Source organism: Phyllostomus discolor, chromosome 1, assembly GCF_004126475.2.
Source record: "Phyllostomus discolor isolate MPI-MPIP mPhyDis1 chromosome 1, mPhyDis1.pri.v3, whole genome shotgun sequence".
Taxonomy (NCBI): Eukaryota; Metazoa; Chordata; class Mammalia; order Chiroptera; family Phyllostomidae; genus Phyllostomus; species Phyllostomus discolor.
In genome coordinates, this window is record NC_040903.2 from 127,789,869 (window position 1) to 127,809,586 (window position 19,718).

At 32.1% G+C, this 19,718-nt stretch overlaps 1 long non-coding RNA gene across 1 annotated transcript; it reads left to right on the plus strand.

Moving 5' to 3' along the window:
- The first annotated feature begins 4,505 nt into the window (after positions 1-4,505).
- On the plus strand, positions 4,506-15,171 carry LOC118501275. Its single transcript, XR_004903897.1, has 4 exons — positions 4,506-4,516; positions 8,301-8,307; positions 9,980-9,984; positions 14,789-15,171. It is a non-coding gene; the product is annotated as an uncharacterized LOC118501275 (long non-coding RNA).
- The last annotated feature ends 4,547 nt before the right edge of the window (positions 15,172-19,718 follow it).

Genomic DNA, 19,718 nt, shown 5'->3' on the forward strand with positions numbered 1-19,718 from the left:
CAACACAGAGAAATAATTGTATGACACCATTTTTCTGGTACAATGCTAATTTAGATTTACATATTTTCTAATATTAAGCCATTCTTCAATAAAACCACTCAGGTTATGGTTCTATGTAGAACATTGTTCAGTTAACAGCTAGATTTCAATTGGTAATGTTTTGTTTAGTTGTACTTTCATCATCTTTTTTTGTCCTTTTTGGTATTAATTACCTTGCTTTTTGCGGAGGTGGAAATGTAGGATAAATTATGGAAATAGGATAAATTTGCTGTTTCAATCCTTGGGAAAATTTTGAAAATATTTCAAAGATATATTATTTGAAAGTTGTTTATAGTGTATTATTTCATAAGGAAAAAAAGGAAAGTCAAGTCTTCAGACTTCTTATCCCAAATTTCCACTTTCTTCTTTTAAAAAGACAGTATAATATAAAGTGTTTAAATATTTTTATTTGGATGTATTTGTATGTCAAATAACTTGGGAATCTAGTGTAACATGAGATTGAATGTCCTCTGTTTTAGCTATGCCACATCAAAATTTCCTCTGTTTTAGCTATATCATATAAAATACTCAAAATTAATTAAGATTGAGTATTTATTTATTATCATAAGTTATTTTTGAGATTATTTTATTTAGAATGCTGTTCTAGGGGAATGCTAGATCTGGTCTGAAATTACATGTACATAGAATAAATCATTGAGACTTTATATTCATAACTTACTTTGAGCAATAACTTGCAATTTAATTTCTATACAATACATTCTTAATAATCTTCAAGTAGAGTTCTTTGATGCAATCTAACAAATCTCAGAATTGTTCCTCAACTTTATCAGATTAAATCACATGTTAAATATAGACCAAAGAAAAAAAGGAAGTTTCAATTTGAAAAGTAATGAAAACAGCCACTATGGAAAAGAGTATGGAATTTCTTCAAAAAAGAAAGAAATTCCATATCTTAAAAATGGAATGGCTTTTTGATCCAGTGATTCAACTGCTGGGATTATACCCTACAAATTCTGAAATGCTAATTTGAAAGAATATATGCACACCTATGTTCATAGCAGCATTATTTACAATAGCCAGGTACTGGAAACAGCATAAGTGCCCATCAGTAAATGAATGGATCAAAAAACTGTGGTACATTTACACAATGGAGTACTATATAGCAGAAAGAAAGAAGGGCCTCCTACCCTTTGCAACAGCATGGATGGAACTGGAGAGTGTTATGCTGAGTGAAATAAGCCAGTTGGTGAAAGACAAATACCATATGATCTCACCTATAACAGGAATGTAATCAACAAAACAAATAAACAAGCAAAATAGAACCAGAAGCATGGAAACAAGGAACAGACTGTTAGTGACCAGAGGGGAAGGGAAAAAGGGGGGAAAGAAAGGAAAGGGTCTAGTCAAGGAACATATATAAATGACCCATGGACATGGATCAGGGTGGGGATGACTGTGGGAACAGAGGGGGCTAGAGTACAGCAATGTGGGCAGGGGGGGATTGGGACCACAGCAACAGAACAACAATAAAATAAAATAAATGTATTTGTAAATAAAAAAGTAATGAAAACATGTCTTTGTTTCTTACTAATTTCAAACTTTGATCAGTGACCTCTTTTATGTACAGAATAGTCATAGAGATTGCTGATTTGTTAATTGATTTCTAGGTTTTGTGAATGTATTTTATAAAGAAATTTAGAGTGTATTGCAACAAAATTGTTGAAAATATGTTGTGATCACACAGTATAATCAATGTGCTTTATTTTTATTTTGGTATACAAGAAAACATTAGAAAACTAGAGCTTAAAGGCCTTTTTTGTGTAGTCCCTAAATAGAGAATAACAAAGAAAAACCTGAAATAAGGAAAAAAACCTGGTGGGAACATTCAACTTTTCAGCACCTCTCCCAAACTAATGAGCTGTCATACTAAGGGACAGTCATGTGAAATTGTTCAATTACAACAGAAAGGACTGAGGGGTACTAGCAACACCTATTCATAGGTAGTAGCAGAAATGTTTATATAAGTACTCATTATCACTCTTTTAATAGAGGTTTATAGAACTTTTAGCAGAAAAATGGTTTTCCTTACTTTCCTCATCTTTTCCAAAAGTAAGTTATTATTGTGTGACACTTGTCATTATTCTAGTCCAAGCTTAGCTTTTATTGGTTTTTTTGGCTGATTATATTGTTGATTATGTACAATTACATTAGTGAGTTGGTTAAACAGGGGAAGATTAAATACTTTCTAAATCTTCCCAAGATCAAACAAATATTACTTTAAAGTTGTTAATTACCCATAAGGGAAAGTATTGTTAAGAATGAATAAAAGAACTTTTTAAATTATCAGATATGTTTATATACTAAACTGAAACAAATCCAACAGATAATCTGAGATTGAGCAAAAGTATGTAAACAGATTTATTAATTTATTAATTTATTTATTAATATATCCACAAATGTAACTCTCTATATGGTACTACTATCTGATGTTTGGCACTGAAATTACCGTCATCAGTACACCAGTAATAGTGAATAAACTTCATGGACTCAGTGCTCAAATATTAATAGTGCCAATAGTTATGATCTTTTGTCTTCACATCAGTAAAAGACATGTAAGTGTAAATCAATAGTTAGAAACATAGGTTGTGCTCTTAGTTTTCCTGCATCCCTGGTTGCTGCTTATTGTTCCTAACTAAAACACAATCTAAGTCTTAGTATATACTTGTTAGTAAAATCCTACTACTAATAGCAACTGTCACCTAAAGATTTTTTAAACAAAAAATTATATTGAGTTTTTGTTTTAATTTATTATGAATATAAATAGAATTCAGAAGTCTGTTGTCTGTTTTAGCACATGGTGCTAAGGGCTCCCATGCTTCATCAGTCTTATTTTGAAACATTTTTAACTGTTTCAAAATAACTTACTATGTATATTGATAGGTAAGACTCTGTTAGCTCTTAAAAGTCAGAAAAAAGTTAAAATACATCTTATAAATGTGTAAATCAGTTAAGAATTATAAAATAAAGTCTATAATCTATAAAACATAGGTTTCTAGATTCTCGGGAAAAATGAAGGAACCTGGGAAATAATTAATTTCCACTCAATTCCTTGTCTCAGCCTTTTCCTTAGTATAACTTTAGCTTTTGTTTTCTGACTTTTCTTTTACAGTAGCTTTGAAAATAATCACTAAGATTTTATTTCACATTTTCCCCTGCTCTTTTTGTGAAAACAAAACTAAGAGGTCATCATGAAAATTTTACAAAACACACAGTTATCTTCTTTAGAGAGGATTCACCTGCTAGAACAAAGAAAATGGTAATATTGTATTTTTTCACATAGGGGAGTAGAAAGCACATTGGTAAGAATATAAACTCCAGAGTCAGAAAGATTCAACTTACAATCTATGTGCCACAAGTGACAAATTGTGTGAGTTTATGGAAGTTCATTTATCTGTGCATCAGTTCCTTTTTCCATGAAAATATAATAGGTATGAAAATTTAACTTATAATGCATTTCTAATAATTAAATAAAGGAGAGATAGTACAGTAACTAAAACATACTAGATTTGAAGTAAACTTAAGCTATTAGTACAAATTAGTTACATTCAGTTAATCAGTTGCCTCTTCTCTGGCCCTTCATTCATTGTACAGTTCCTTTTTAGGATACTTAAACCCAACTATAATAACCAAGAAGTTGAGTACTTCAACCATTTACAGGACATTCAATAGGCTCAAGCAGTAAGTAAAGAAAAAAAATTGTCAGACTTTTCATAAATCAAAGCTTTTTTTGTTTTTTAAATTAAGGAATTTTCAGAGGTGTTGCTCAAGAAGGTATCCACCGTGTTGTGAACATGCACAAGAATGTGGTATCAGGGAGGCGCGGTCTATAGTTATGACATTGAAACAAAAGGCAACAAGGACAAAGATCCTTGGTGACCAGCACTGAAGACTTCACTCACAGGGCAAGATCAAGTTGAGATTGCTGTATACAAGAGGATGAATGCATAAATGAAATTGCTAAATAAAGATATTAAACATGAAGGTAAGAAATAAGAACTGAAGTACAGAACCCTTCCTTTACAAACAAACATACATTATCTAATAGTAAAGTGCAAACAAAATTACTTTCATTCTCATTAATCTCTTTCTTTCCTCAAAAGAAGAAATACGAATGGCAGACAAGAAAAAGAACACTAATTACCTCCTTATAAAGTGGTTGGAAAGAAATACATAAGAAAAAGAATGCTTTTGAGCATTATGAATGATATATATGATATGCCTTACATATATGAGGCATTTCATAAAAGAAAATAGTTATCAACAGTATTAGCAAAGTCTGTATATAACCTCTGAATTATCATATTATTTACTTTTCTAATTCTTACTCATTTCATTATACTTCACTTTCTGGAAGAGAGATCATAATCTTTTGTGTCTCCTTTATAATAAGTATAGCATTACCAAATGCAAAAAATATACAATGGAAGGAAATCAGCTAATATTTTTTTCCAAAATAGTGTTTCACTTAATAGCATTATATTTCTCTTATTCTTTATATAATTTTTATTTGTGTAGCTGTCTTGTCTCTGCCAATAGATTTTCACTGTTTTCCTCTCTTCCTTTTCCTCCTTTTTTCTCTCTTCCCTCCTTCCTTTCCTTCCTCCCATTCTCCCTTCCTCTCTCTCTCCACCTTTCTTTTCTTCTCCATTTTCTTTCTCTTTCTTTTTCTTTCTTTCTTTTTTTCTTCTTTCTTCTTCTTCCTTTCTTTCTTTTCTTTCTTTTCTTTCTTTCTTTTTTCTTTCTCTTTTTCCATCTCTCTATATTTTATATAGATATATAGAAATATCTATAATAAAAGCTAATTCACAATTATATCATTACATTTTATTGGCCATAAGTAGAAGATGTTAAGTCAATGGTGATTATTCAAAATGAACCTCCATACCATTACTTCAAAATGGCCAACTGACATTGGAATTGATATCACCATCCAAACTTCAGAGGCACTCTGAAGTTTTCTGTAGATACATGCATCCAATGTTGGTGGAATCTTTTTATGAAAATGGAGTATAACTTTGTCAAATGTTGGCTTACATTAATCATGTGTACCTAAGAACCTCTTGAAAATGAAATGATTCACACTACTACAATCAAATTAGGGAATCCATGGAATTAGAACTACCTAACTGTAATACATTGTTAATAGGCTTCCAAATTTAGCCTTCAAGGAACTGGTAAATTATAAATGAAACCAGTATTATTCCATTTGGATACAGTTATTGAAGAATTTCACTTAAGAACACACAGTATTCTTATGTCAAAAAGGAAAAACTCTTGAACATTAAAAATGTAGGATCATATTTCACTATTCAATAACAAAAAGAATATTAAACTAAAACCAAGAGACTAACTTCTGCCCAGAATTCATGGTCTGAACTTACCTGTTTCATAGTCCTGCACTCCAATTTTCACAATATGTAATTAACAAATTCTTAAGTTTTATCCTAAGTTTCCTTCCTACTCTGTAATTTTGTATGTCAAACAACTATATATGTAAAAGATGATATAAATGTTATTCTATATCACAAATCTAATGATAATATAATATATTTTATCAGATATATCTCCCCAGGCAAGGAAAACAAACAAAAAATGCATAGGAGACTATTTTTCTGTGGCATGGGCACAGCTCCCACTCAGAAAAACCAGTTGGAAATGAAGTCCAGTACACAGGGCCCACACCCATGGATAGGTTCTCCCGTGGGGAATCAGGCCTGCAGTGTACCAAGGCCACTTGGAGACTTGTTTTTTGCTGAAACTTCCTCACCCTGAATTAAGGCAGCAAATGTTTACTGCATTCTTTAAAGTAACTTCCTAAAATCTATGCGAAACCTCCCAGTGATGAGTGTAACCAGTCCAACCATTTTTCCTTTTGCAAATATCCTTTTTCTGTGACGTGATTAGTGGCATGTTCTCCTTTGTTTTCTGTAGAAGGTAACCACCTAAAGTGAACCTGTGCATAATAAATGAGGACCATCCTCAATGTAATGTGCTCAGAAAGCAATAAAAGCTTGTCAAGGCAAGGGCCAAGGCTCTCTCCTTTTGAATGAGTGACTGAGCCATCCTTTTCCTCCACAGGACTTGGTAGTCCATGTGAATTAGTCTTATCCCATCCATAACGCCGCAGACTGCACAAGCTAGGTTCAGCATCACAAATGGGACTACATCAACCAAAAAAGTTTTTGCACAACAAATCAAATCAACAAAATAAATAAAAAGACAATCCACAGACTGGGAAAATATATTTACTGATGCATTGTGACATGGAGTTAATATCCAAAATTTATAAATCACTTACAAAACTCAACACCAAAAAAAATAACAACCCAGTTATAAATGGGCAAAATACTTTCTTCAAAGGGGACATACAGATGGCCAATAGACATATGAAAATATGTTCAATGTCACTGATCATCAGACCAATGCAAATTAAAACCACAATGAGATATCATCTCACATTTCTTAAATGGCTATCATCAATAAATCAACAAACAACAAGTGCTGGCAAAGATGTGGATAAAGGGGAACTCTCTTGCAGTGTTGGTGGGAATGCAGACTGGTGCAGTCATTATGAAAAGCAGTATGGAGATACCTCAAATAATTAAATATGGAACTGCCTTTAACCCAGTCATCCCACTGCTGAGACTGTATCCAAAGGAACCCAAAACATTAATTCAAAAGAACATAAGAATCCTCTGTTCATTGCAACATTATTTATAGTCATCAAATATGGAAGCAGTCCAAGTATTCATCAATAGATAAATGGATAAAACAACTATGGGACATTTACACAATGGAATTCTACTCAGCTGTAAAAAGAAGAAAAATTTTCCTGATGCAACAGTATGAATGAACCTGGAAAACATTATGCTAAGTGAAATAAGTCAGTCAGAGAAAGACAAATACCATATGATTTCACTCATATGTGGAATCTAATGAACAAACAAGGTAAATGGGGACAAACACAGAGAGAGAGCAGCATGACAGCTACTGGGAAAGTGGATCTTCATGGGTGGAAGAATTGAGCAAAAAGAATAAGGACTCATGGACATGGACAACAGTGTGGTAATTGCTGGGGAAAGAGGTGTATAAAGGAACTAAATGGTAATGGGAAAAATACAATAAAAATTAACTTTTAAAAACAGAAAAAAAATAAAACAAATTAAATTTAGAAAAAACAAATATAATGATACTATTATAGCTAACAGAATTTAGCAGGATGTATACTGTAAATTATGACAAACTTGGTTCTTTGGCCAAACTTTAGTCAGACTTCTATAAGCCATCTTCTTGACTGGGTTTCCAGCTTTGAACTTTCAAGTCTATTTTTTCACTCCAAAGAACCCTGTGGGTTTAGACAGAGTTGCTACTTTCTATTGTGATCATACTTCATATCTAATCAAATTCCTCACCCTTCACTATCAACAGGTGATATCTAAAAATCCCAGCCTGCTTTCAGCAAGAAACTTGTCACTGTATTAGCTAGAATCACCCTTTACCCTTGATGTTTCGTCTTCATAATTTTTCATCCACTGGCCCTCATCCTGCTTTTAGCTATGAACCCTCACCTTTTGGTTGTTGATCTATTCAGAGTAGAGTCCACTTGATCCATTTCCATCACTGCAACCCCCTACTGCTTAGTCCCATCTTGAATAATGTTCCCACCATCTTTAAGATCAGAATAATTTTTCTTTAAAAAGTACTGGACTTCTAGTTATAAACATATACAAATGTCAAAAGATACTGTTTTAGAAATCTGTTAGTCACTTAGGTGACTTAAGCCACGGTGTTATACAACTTACATTTTAAATACAGTAGTTATATTTAACTATAAAATATACAACTGTACCTAATTAATCACTAAGTCATTTCCCTTTGGGATCAGAGTGGACCTGACATTTCTTAGAGTTTCCAGGTAGTCTAATTACAAGGTTTTATTCTTTTTAAGTCTATTTGTTATTTTGTTGTTTCTTAATGCTCATTTCTTCAAAGATTTACTAACAAAAGCATTTACACATGCCCTCATAATTCCATCTTTGAATAAGGCTAGTTTAAAAGAGAAGGAAATTAGTCCATTATAACGAACATCCCACATGGAGAGGAAGTGAGTGGTTACACTAACCTCCCTTAAGATGCAAAACACTGATGGCTCCCCAAGATACAAAGAGGATCATATTGAAATTGGCAACACTGAGGTTTCAAACTTACTGAGTAATACACAGCTATGGAGAATTTTAAAGAGTGGGTGTTCACAACTGAAGTTGTTGCTTATAGGAGAGAGAATAGCTCCTGAACAAACCCCTAAATGAATGGAGGGAAATGCTACTACTGTGTTGTGGTTTAGAGATATGTCAGCCCTGGAAGAGACCTGGACCACTTGGAATGGAAGCCAAGTCAGAAATTCAGACAGAGGTTTACTTAGTATGGTCATGCATAGCTGAGTGAGTGTAAAGTTTCTTAAAATGAGAACAGCAACAAACATCAATTTTCCAGTTGTAGGAAAACTATGTTATTTTTTGAGGTCAGTATATCATCTATGAAATGGGAATAATACCTATTTGGATGTTTTGTAAAAAAGGTTAGGGAAAAATAAAAGTACCTGTACAATATTCCAAACATTGGATTGTCAATGTCAATTTAAATATTTTTATATAAAATTACCAGATTAGTTAGACACTTCACTAATAATCTTGGGATTATGATTTTAAAGATTTATAAATCATATTCTGTTGTTCATGTACATGCAGCCACAGTATTTTTTATTTTCAGTACACATATTAAATTATAATCATATTTTTTATCTTATCAGACTAACTTATCCACAAAAAGTGAAGTAGTTTTATATGTAGCTCAGTTTCAAAAGAATATGATCATATCAAAGCTAAGTGTTCGGCATTTCTCACTTGAGTGTGGAGAGGTTCTGTGTTGAGCCAGAACTTCCTACAGTTAAGAACATGCTTACATGAATTATACAGTTAAGAACTATATATTTTGAAGATTTTCTTCAAGAATGAAAGCAAGCTCTCAAGATCCCAGTATTGTTCTGTATTAGGTTACTAAAATTGCAAAGTATGCACTAGGGACTTATGTATGTGTAGTTTATTGGAAAATTCAGGGGAAGAGGAAAAGGCAGTTTGAGTGTGTGTTAGCAGGACTGTTGCTCTGGGCAATGGGTGCTTGATTCTGCTGGGAACCCCTGACATGTGTCCAAATGCCTGCCATTATCCTCTACCTAAAGGGTGGGAGGTGGGAGCATTCTATCTATCTGTTCAATCCACTGCTCCCTCCAAACTTGAATGTTTTCCTTGGGGTATGAAATCCTTGAGTATCTGAGTTGCATCTATGTGCTACCCGAGTAACTCTGAAGAGGCATGCACTGACAGAAAAGTCCCAGGGAAAGAAAGCAAGAGGAGTCGAAGTGATGTGCTGTCTATATATCAGTTTGGATCGAGTTTCATCTTTACTTTGTCGAGTCTTCAAATCCATGAACACTGTATGTTTTATTTTAACAAGTTCTGATTTATTTGTTTATTTTTTTAACTTGGATTTCATGGTTTTTAGTATGCTAGTCCTTTACATGTTTTGTTAAACATACATCTAAATATTTCATTTTAGAGCAATTATGAATGATATTGTGACATTTTAATTTTGATGATTCTCATGTTTGCTACTCATTTGTAAAAATATAGAATTTTTATGCATTTATTTTATATTTTGTGACCATGCTGAGCTCAGTTCTAAAAGTTCTGATCATTTTTTTTTGTTTTATAGATTTCTTGTGATTTTCTCCATAAAATTTTTTTCTTTAAATAAATACGGTTTTCACTTCTTTTCTTAAATCTGCTTATCCTTTACATCATTCATTCATTCACTCATTTATATATTCATTCATTTATTTTTGCCTTATTTTATTGGTTAGAAATTGTAGTCCTATGCTGAAAAAGAATGTTGAGAGCAGTTAATCTTGGCTGGTTCCCAATCTCCAGGGTGAAAACACTAATTTTTAAGTATGGCACTTGTTGTAAGGTTAAAACCTTACTAAAGTGTGTGCGCTTTATGAAAATCAGAATTCTCCCTCTAAGTTTGCTTAGAGTTTCTAACTAAGTGGGTGTTCAATTTTGTCAAATGATTTTTCATAATAAATTTATATGATGATGTGATTTTTCTCATTTAGACTGTCAATATGGTGTTTTACAATGATTTATTCTCAAATAATGAATCAACCTAGCATTGCTAAAATAAAATCTATGTGGTCAGAATGTCATTATTTTTATATATTGCTGAATTATATTTGATAATATTTTGTAAAGAATTTTGCATCTATTTAATGAGAGATGTTGGTCTATAGTTTTTGTGCAATGTTTCTAATTTTGGCATAAGGATAATCCTGGTCTCCTAAAATGAGTTGAAAAGGAGTTGCATCATATCTTCTAGTTTTTTGAAGATATCATCTAAATTCAATGCTCATTCTACTTTATAAGTTTGGTAGAATTTGCCAATAAAACCTTATAGGTCTGGAGATTTTTTTGAGGGGGTTTTAAGTGAATAAATTTAATTTTTATACTAACAGGACTACTGAAATTATTTCATATTAGGTGAGTTGTGGCAGATTGTGCTTTTTTTAAAATAACATTTAGGACATTCTTTTTTATTTAAAGATTTTATTTATTATTTTTAGAGAGGGAAGGGAGGGAGAAAGAGAGAGAGAGAAACATCAATGTGTGGTTGCTGAGGGTCATGGCCTGCAACCCAGCCATGTACCCTGGCTGGGAATCGAACCTGGGACACTCAGATTGTGCTTTTTAAGGAACTGGTTCATTTTACCGAAAGCTCAAGTTTACAAATGTAAAGTGGTCCCTAGTATTCCCTTATTATAACTATTTTGATGTCAGTAAGGTTTTTAGTGATATCCCCTATGTCATTCCTGATACCAGTAGTTTGTTTTCTCTCTTTTTTGTCAATATTTGAGTTTTGTCAATTTTATTGAGTTGTTCTTTTTTAAAAAAACAGCTTTTTGTTTCATTGATTTTCTTTGTCGCATTTTGGTTTTCTGCTTAATGATTTCTGTGCTTGTCTTTATTATGCCATCTTACTGCTTGCCTTGAATGTATTTTGCTCAATAATTATCTTAAACATTCACTTTATATATATTTAGAACTACCTTCGTGTTCCAGTTTTCAACTACTGAGTTGAAACCTTAAGAAGGAAATGACATTGTATTGTCCACATATTTGTTATTTTTATGTTCTTCCTTCTCGATGTCCCAAGATTCCTTCTTTTAACTTGAATATTTAATTTAGAGTAGTACCTTAGCCATTCATTTAGGATAGGTGTAGTGGCAACACATTCTCTGTTTACCATTATTTAAGAATGCCACTCAAAAATTGAAAAATGTCGTTTCACTTCCTTCTGGTGTCCACATTTGCCAATAAGAAATTCATTGCCATTCCATTTGTTTCCAAATTAGGTAAGCACTCACTATTTCGAGTTCACTTTTCTTGTCCTTAACTTCCAAAAGTTTGACAATTGTGTCTTGGTGTGGAATTTTTTAGGTTTATTCAGTTTTTGTTATTCTCAGCTCCTTGAATCAGTCAGTTTGCAGATTTTTATTTTCCTCAAATTTGGGAAGTTATAAGCCATTATTACTTCTGGAATTTTATTAGTTTCAACCTCTTTTTCCTTGACTCCTGGGGCTCTGGGCGTATTATTTTGAAAACATATGCAATAGTCTAGGTCTCAGTCTATTTTTATCTAGATCACATTTGCTAATTTGTATGCTTTTATCATCCAGTTCACTGATTCTTTGCTTTGTTCTGTTCATTCTATCAAGAGCTTAATCTTGAAGTTTTTTAAGTAATTTTTTTATTTTAGAATATTTTTATGAAGAAATGTTGTAAAGTTGGTTTAGAGAGTTCCTAAATAACATACATCCAGCTTCCCTACTGATTAAAATCTTTCATTATGCTACATTTGTCACAATTAATGAACTAAGAATGATATACTATTACTAACTCCAGTCCATAATTTATTAGAGACACTGTTGTGACTCTATTTTCTGGTTTCCATGGTTTCTATTGAAAAATCTGCACTCAAATTACTATTTCCTACAGACTTTGTTTCTTCATTGTTTGTTATTTTCCTGACTGTTTTTAAGACAATTTTCTTTATTTTTAGTTTTCAGCAGTGTCAATATAAATGGTCTGGTCGTGGACCCCTTAGTCCTTACACTGTTTGAAATTCAGTAACTTTCTTCAGTTTGTAAGTTTATATCTTGCACCAAATTTAGGGAGTTTCAACTCCCCACAGCTTTGATTGTATTTTGGACTCTTGTCTTTGCATCTATTCTGCCTCATCTATTTGCTTATGAGAGTTCTTGGTATTCAGTAGAACACACAGATAGCATGTTCATACATCTTTTCCTGAACGCAAACCCCAAATACATATTTTAGTGTAGTTTTATATATAATGAAAGCAAAAAGGGCTGTGCATGGCTAGAATATCACTGGTAAGTTTCACTTCTTTGACAGTGATATATAAAATCTTAAGTGAGATAGCTTCTTGAATCCACTATTTATTTTTTAATTTATTTTATTGTGTTTTTCCCATTACCGTTTATCCCCCCATGCTCTCTTCCACATCATTATGTAACATTTCAAGAAGCAAAGCAAAGCAATGCTGCATGTGCTATTTATATTACTTATTAAAACTTACACAGTTAAGTGTTCACTTCAGCAGCACATATACTTAAAAACATACACAATAAAAATTGTAAGAAATATGGAAATGATACTCATCAGTTTCAGAAATCTGATTAACTCTGGGGGATGAGAAAGAGGAAGAAATAACATGTGGAATTTTGTCTATGTCTGAAAGATTTTTTTTCCTAAAAGGAGAAACAAACTCAATTAAAAGTAATATAAAGCATATTTAATTATAATAGTAATCATATATGTATATGTAACATTAGTTTCTGCTATTTTCTCTGTGTTTGAAATGTATCAAAATTAAAATATTAAAAATCTTATGAAAACTTTTATTTTTAATTTATTTTCTAAGATTTTATTTATTTATTTTTAGAGGGGATGGGAAGGAGAGAGGAAAAGAAACATCAATGTATGGTTGACTCTCATGCATCCCCTACTGGGCACCTGGCTCAAAACCCAGGAATGTGCCCTGACTGGGAACTAAAACAGCAACCTTTTGCTTCACAGGCTGGCACTCAATCCACTGAGCCATACCAGCCTGGGCAAAAAAGTTTTTTTAATTAGTACTACAAGCTCCCATTTAAGAGCAGAATTATTTTGGAAGTAATATCTTTAATACTGTCAACCATAGTAACAATTCTGCAGGAAGATAATAGCAATATGGGCAAAAGGATTAAAGTCCAGGACATGAAGAGTTTTGTTTTGTCTGGATAGAGGTTTGATTTGCTCTTGATGTTCCAAGGTAGAAAGAAACTCAGAGAAAATGAAACTGGAAAAGACACTGGAGCTTGTGCTGCCTGTCACTTGCCAAACCCAATAAGCAGAGACAGAGATTGAATCTTTATGGGTGCTTTATTCAGATGGCTGGAAATCTGAGAAGATGGTGGGTTCATACCCTAACAGAACATCTTGCATTTTCTTTCCAGGCCAGACTTTTATAACAGAGAACAAAGTGAGGTTAGGGGTTTTGAAATTCAGGGAAAATTAGATTAAAAACTGCTGTTTTGTCACCCTCAGCAGTTAGCTATTCACAGGAGTGGGTGGTCATCTGTGTCTCCCTAGAACACAAAGGCCGATATGCCTCCACTTTCCCCTTAGTGGTAATCTGTAGCAGTCAGTGCCCCAGGAGGTTGTTTGTTTCTCCCAGGAGCCAGGATGGGCCTTATCTGTAGTTTTGGAAACAAAAGCTTTAGCATATGCATTACTTAGTAGGCTTATAACTATTTACCTTAAATTAAAATGTTCCAACTCATGATCCCCTAGCAAAAGCACAGGGTATTTAGGTCTATTTGGTTTAATCTTCTTCCTCATTTTCATCTTCATCATCAACTGTGAGAGCAGCATATTTGCTTGCAGCACTGAACTTGGAGGCTGGATTTTCTTCAGGTTTCTTTGCCTTGGGTGCAGATTTGGAGTCTTGATCCTTTTTTCTGTCTTTCCTAACTGGCTCTTTCCAGTGGTCTTTGTTCCCTCCATGTTCTGGACCAAGGCTGGAGTTTTCACTTTGGCCTGTTGGGACACTCGCCCCGTCCATTTTATTTTATCTTTTTTTTCTGCTGGTCCTTCCTCAGAAGGTTGAGTTGGAACTACTTGATATCACCAACATTGCCAGAGAGAAAGATGTATTTTAATGGAAAAGTTGTGAGGCTTAATGCCCATGTAGTTGCTTGTGTGATTAGTGCCCAGGGGCCTCCATTTAAGAAAACCAGCAATGACAGTGATGCAATGTCTGGAATCTGGGCAGTAGGACAGGCATGGAGAAGAGTGTGAGATTCTTTAATTTTTATTGTAATGTGGCATATATGAATTCTCAAACACTGAAATAAATTTTCCATTCTTGGAAAGGTAGCTATGGGCTTTGAAATTTTATTCTCTATGAGGCTGCCTGCCCCTCCACTTATTTAATCCTGAGATACTGGGGCCAGCCTAGGGGCAATTCCTCCACTTTTACTCCCATGGGGGTAGGTGGGAGTGAGTCTACAGGTTACTAAAGAATAAGATTGCTTGGTGACAAAAAAATAAAGGTGGTTTGAAAAGAAGCTTTGGGGAGGTGATGAATTATTTTGCACCAGTAATAGGGAAAAATGGTATGACCTCCAATAAACACATGAATGGTTACTTCCTGCAGTGGGAATCATTTAGGGGGTATGGAACTCTCAAATCTCTCACATGTCCTGGTTTTGCCCTTGTTTAAACATTGTCTATCCTTTCTGAAATTTCAGCTTTCCACATTCTGCTGAAATCCTGACTCTTCACAAATTTAGACCCGTTTTATGTTCCTCATGCTCCTCTTTCCTGTTACCTCCCCAAAACCAGTTTCTGTTTAAGCCACATACCCAGTCTCCTAGGCATTCTGTATCAGCTCCTGGGATGTGTCAATTGCATCAAATGATGAACCACTGCTTTTCTCAAGTAAATCTTGGCTGCTTTGCCTTTTGACTCTCTTATTCATTCTTGCTCCTGCTTCTTTGACCCCTTTTATACTGCAGAAAACTGTAGAATTAATGGTCTTAGATGATGAATGAGGGTGGATAAATAGAGACAGTTAAATTGGCAGCCTTTGTTATGACCGTCACTGGGATTTTTGTTTAGGGCTTTTTACTTTGTGTGTTTGTGTGCATTATTTTTAACAAGTTTTCTTCTCTCCACTGAAATCTCACACCCATGTTTAGATTTATAATGTGGCCTAGACCTATTTGAGATCGTATGAAGACAAAAGAAAATATAGCAAACTAGTTCATTGGCATATTATAATAAAGTACACTTGCAATTAAATAATTTGAAAGAGAAAATTTTCAGAACTCAAATTGAGAAAATTTAATTGTTTTTCATATGCAAACATATGAGACAATTGATATAAATAAGAGTTAAATTCCTATGGAATATTTCTGATAAAAAATCACGAACTTCTAAACAAATACCAAAAATGCCTTTAATATAAACATTGAAATAACTGTGAGCTATCTATATTTTTAAAAAATTGATAAAAACAAGTAAGGTAAAAAATGTTAAATAGGACTAAGACGAAAAAATGCTTATTATTTTGGGAAAATTATTATATCAGGCTGAAATTTTTTTATAAATCAATTTGGCTATATAGTGTCTCCTTTGGTCATGAGAAAGGAAAAAAAGTGTGTGTGTGCATGTGTGCGCGTGCTTTTCTTTCATTAAATGTAGTGAACTGAATGGACTATCAGACTATATAATGAATGATGTGATGACCAGGAAAAATTTTTTTTTATTTTTTTCTTGATTGTCATTGTTGTACATGTTTATAATAGAATATTAGTTAATTATAAACTGTAGAAGACAATGTAAGTGTAATCTTACCAACATCCAGTGGAAATAACTATTACATTGGTTAACAGTTTAATATGTGTAGTTACTCCAGCTTTTTTCCTATTCATTTTGTATGTAGTTGAAGTTATGCTGTATATGTAAATTATAGTTTACTTTTCTCACTTAACAGTATCATGAAAGCATTTGTTATTAACATTAAAAATTTTATATGGCATAGTAACAATGGAAATAATATAGCATTTCCTCAAAAAAACTAAAAATATAATTAACATATGATCTAATAATTCCACTTCTAGGTATATATTTAGATAAACTGAAAGCAGTGTCTCAAACAGATATTTGTACATTTGCAGTATTATTCTGCATTTTTCACAATAGCTAAAAGGTAGAAGTAACCCAAGTGTCCATTGATGCATGAATGGACAAACAAAATGTAGTGTGTGTATACACACACACACACACACACACACACAGACACACACACATAAGGACAATGAAATATTATTGAGCCTTAAAATAAAAGGAAATTATAACACATGCTACAGCATGGATGAACCTTGAAGATATTATACTAAGTGAAATAAGCCAGTCCCAAAAGGACAAATATTATATAATTCCACTTATATTAAGAGGTACCTAAAGTAGTCAAATTCATAGAGACAGAAAGTAGAATGGTGGTTGTCAGGGGCTAAGGAGCAGGGGACAGGGAAAGATAAGGAATTAGTGTTTAATGGGTATAGAGAGTTAGTGTTATAAAAATAGTTCTGAACATTGGTTGTATAACAGTGTGAATGTGATCAACACTTGAATTATACACTTAAAAAGGTTAAGATGATAAATTTTATATTTGGTTTATTACAATTTTAAAAATTTCAATGGCAAAAACTATGTTAATCTTGAAAATAATATTATATTTCAAAATTTCAATGAACATATTATAAAAAATTTTATAAAATTCACTCCAGTATAGTATATGTACTTGTCAATTATTTTTATTTTTATAATTTCATGCTATTCTAAGCTTATACATCCAAAATTGAAAAAAAGATTTAATCCTTCCCATTATGACTTTTTCAATCTTATTTTAATAAGGACAACATAACAATTTCTTAAGTCCTGATTTATATGGTATGCACTGAATCATCTAATTTTTTTAATCTTTCCTTTAAAGGACAAGAAAAGCAAGGGAAAATATTACTAGTTTGGCCCTTTATTTATCTAAATGATGTTATAATTTCACAATAATTATTATCACACATTTTATAGTATTTAGCCAGCAGAATCATCTGAATGCATAATGCATAATAAAAAAAGTAAAATAAATCAATAAAGAATTATACATACTTAGAAATTTTAGTAATATTCTCATATTATAGACTAGCTTCTATATATTAGTAGTCATAAAATACCTTTTTTAGATTAAAATAATTGAATCTATTTTAAAGCACATTATAAGAGATGTTTTCCTCATTTTCCAAAAGGGACATCTGTAAAGTAAGTTTATACTCTCAATTTCTTTTTTTCTTTCTCTCTCTTTTTTTTCTTAGCTCTCAACAATCTCACCTGGATTAAAAGTTATCAGCATACTGAAACCTGTGTAATTGAAAAAAAAAACACTATCTCTGGCTTTTACTTCAAGTCTGAGAAAAAAGAACACAGCTAGTAGAATAAACATGACAGAGTCCTGATCAAGTCTCATAACCCTACCACTGAAATTCACTTTGAACAGGGATTATGTGTTTTATTTCCCTCTAGTGGTTAAGTAAATGAATAAATACATGAAAAAAGTCAATTGTGCTTTGATGTACTTGCTTAAAAGCCATTTATAATATTGGGATGTCTCATGTAGAGCACTTACTGAATTGTAAAAGTACAAACAGGAAATATAAATAAGCATGCTGAGAATCAGTAAAACGAATCACTAGAAAATAAGCAATCAGTACCAAATTATTTTTCTATATCCTGAAAGTCAGTGTTCATGAGGCAGAAACAATGAAATAAATGGTGCCTTTCTTTTCTCAAACTAATACATGGAAGTTATAAAACAAATATTAATTAAAGGAAAATTCTAACTGTACTTTATTTGCTTTAGAGAGAAATCATTTTTTGCCAAAAATTAGTATTTACTTTGCTAAGAATTATTTTTGATAAGACCAAGTCTAAAATCATTTATGTCACCTGAACATTTGGCCCTGGACAGAGAAATCATTAAAAACTAAAGCTATATACATTCTAAAAGATCGCATGCTAAATATTCAGATGAAATATTTAATTCCAAGGCTAGTATCATAAGAGATATGCCATTATAACTTTTACCATTTTCAAAATGCTAACTGAAGGAGATTGGTAAAATCATGTTTCATAGGTGACAAAAATCATAGAGCAAAGATTTAAACCCAGCTAGTCAGACTCTGGAATTTGTATTCTATTTTAAAAAGAGCAATGCATGATATCTAGCAGAAGAGTTTGGTAAAGTTTTAAATATTTACCATGTATAATGGATAGTTGAATAAGCTGGACAACATTTAGTAATTTTTTTATTAGAAGGTGATTGTTTGATGGATGATATTTTTTTCAGCAATTTTGTGACATAGTAATATAGTGACATAGTTTGTAATCTTAATTTTAGGTTATTTTATATACTTAATTTTTAAAATAGTATTATGGAGAAAGATGAGCCAAAATATTGAAATGGAGAAGGAAAATAAGAGTTAGCTTAAGAGATAAAATTGCTTTTAAAATTTAAATTAAGTATAGAAAAATTTAAAAAGCTAATTTTAATTCTAACTTTTCAATAGCCAGCATAAAGTAACTTGTAAGATTAGGTGGTGAAAACATATATTGAAATCAGTTTTCTGAATATTTTGTATCAATAGATAAAATACAAATCAATTATTTTAATTTCAATAGGTCAATTGTCCCACACATATATTTAATTTTTAGAAACAAACTAACAATGTAGAATTATAATTTTGCTGATAATAGGTATGAAAATATAGTAATTTTCTATGGTCTATTCATATTTTGGGGGAAACATTTAGAAGAGAGATATCCAAAAAAATTTTAAGTAAATGAACCTTCATTGGAGAAGTATATATCATGTGTGAAAAACATCAAATAGTTTAATTAAGTTAATATAATTTGTAACTTCAAAGAGGTTGGTTAAACTTTAATTGGTTAAATATTTCTATTGTTATATAATCACTTCACTGCACACTGGAAACAATTTATAATCTTAGAAATTCCATAAAATTCAATAGAAGATAGATTTGTTTTGGCTGCCAACCACAAATGTTTAGTTGCTGAAATGAAATCAGTAAAAGTCAAAACTCAAACAAATCAAGTAAAGTAAGTTTTATCTCATCCATTTAGAAAAATAATTGCATCATTCCTATTGACTTGCACTCTCATCATCCATTATCCTATTAGTTTTAATTGGAAGATGAGAGGGATGATGACAATAGTCTTAGGCTTATTTCTAACTTGATGTTTTAACTTCATGTAGTCCTATCTATTTATTTAAGTATATCTTAGAGGGAAATATATGACAGACACTTTGCAAAGTATTTTATGTACTTATTCCATTTATGTAAAACACATGCATCAATTTTAAATGTCAGAATAATGCAATTAATTATGAAAATGTTCAAAATA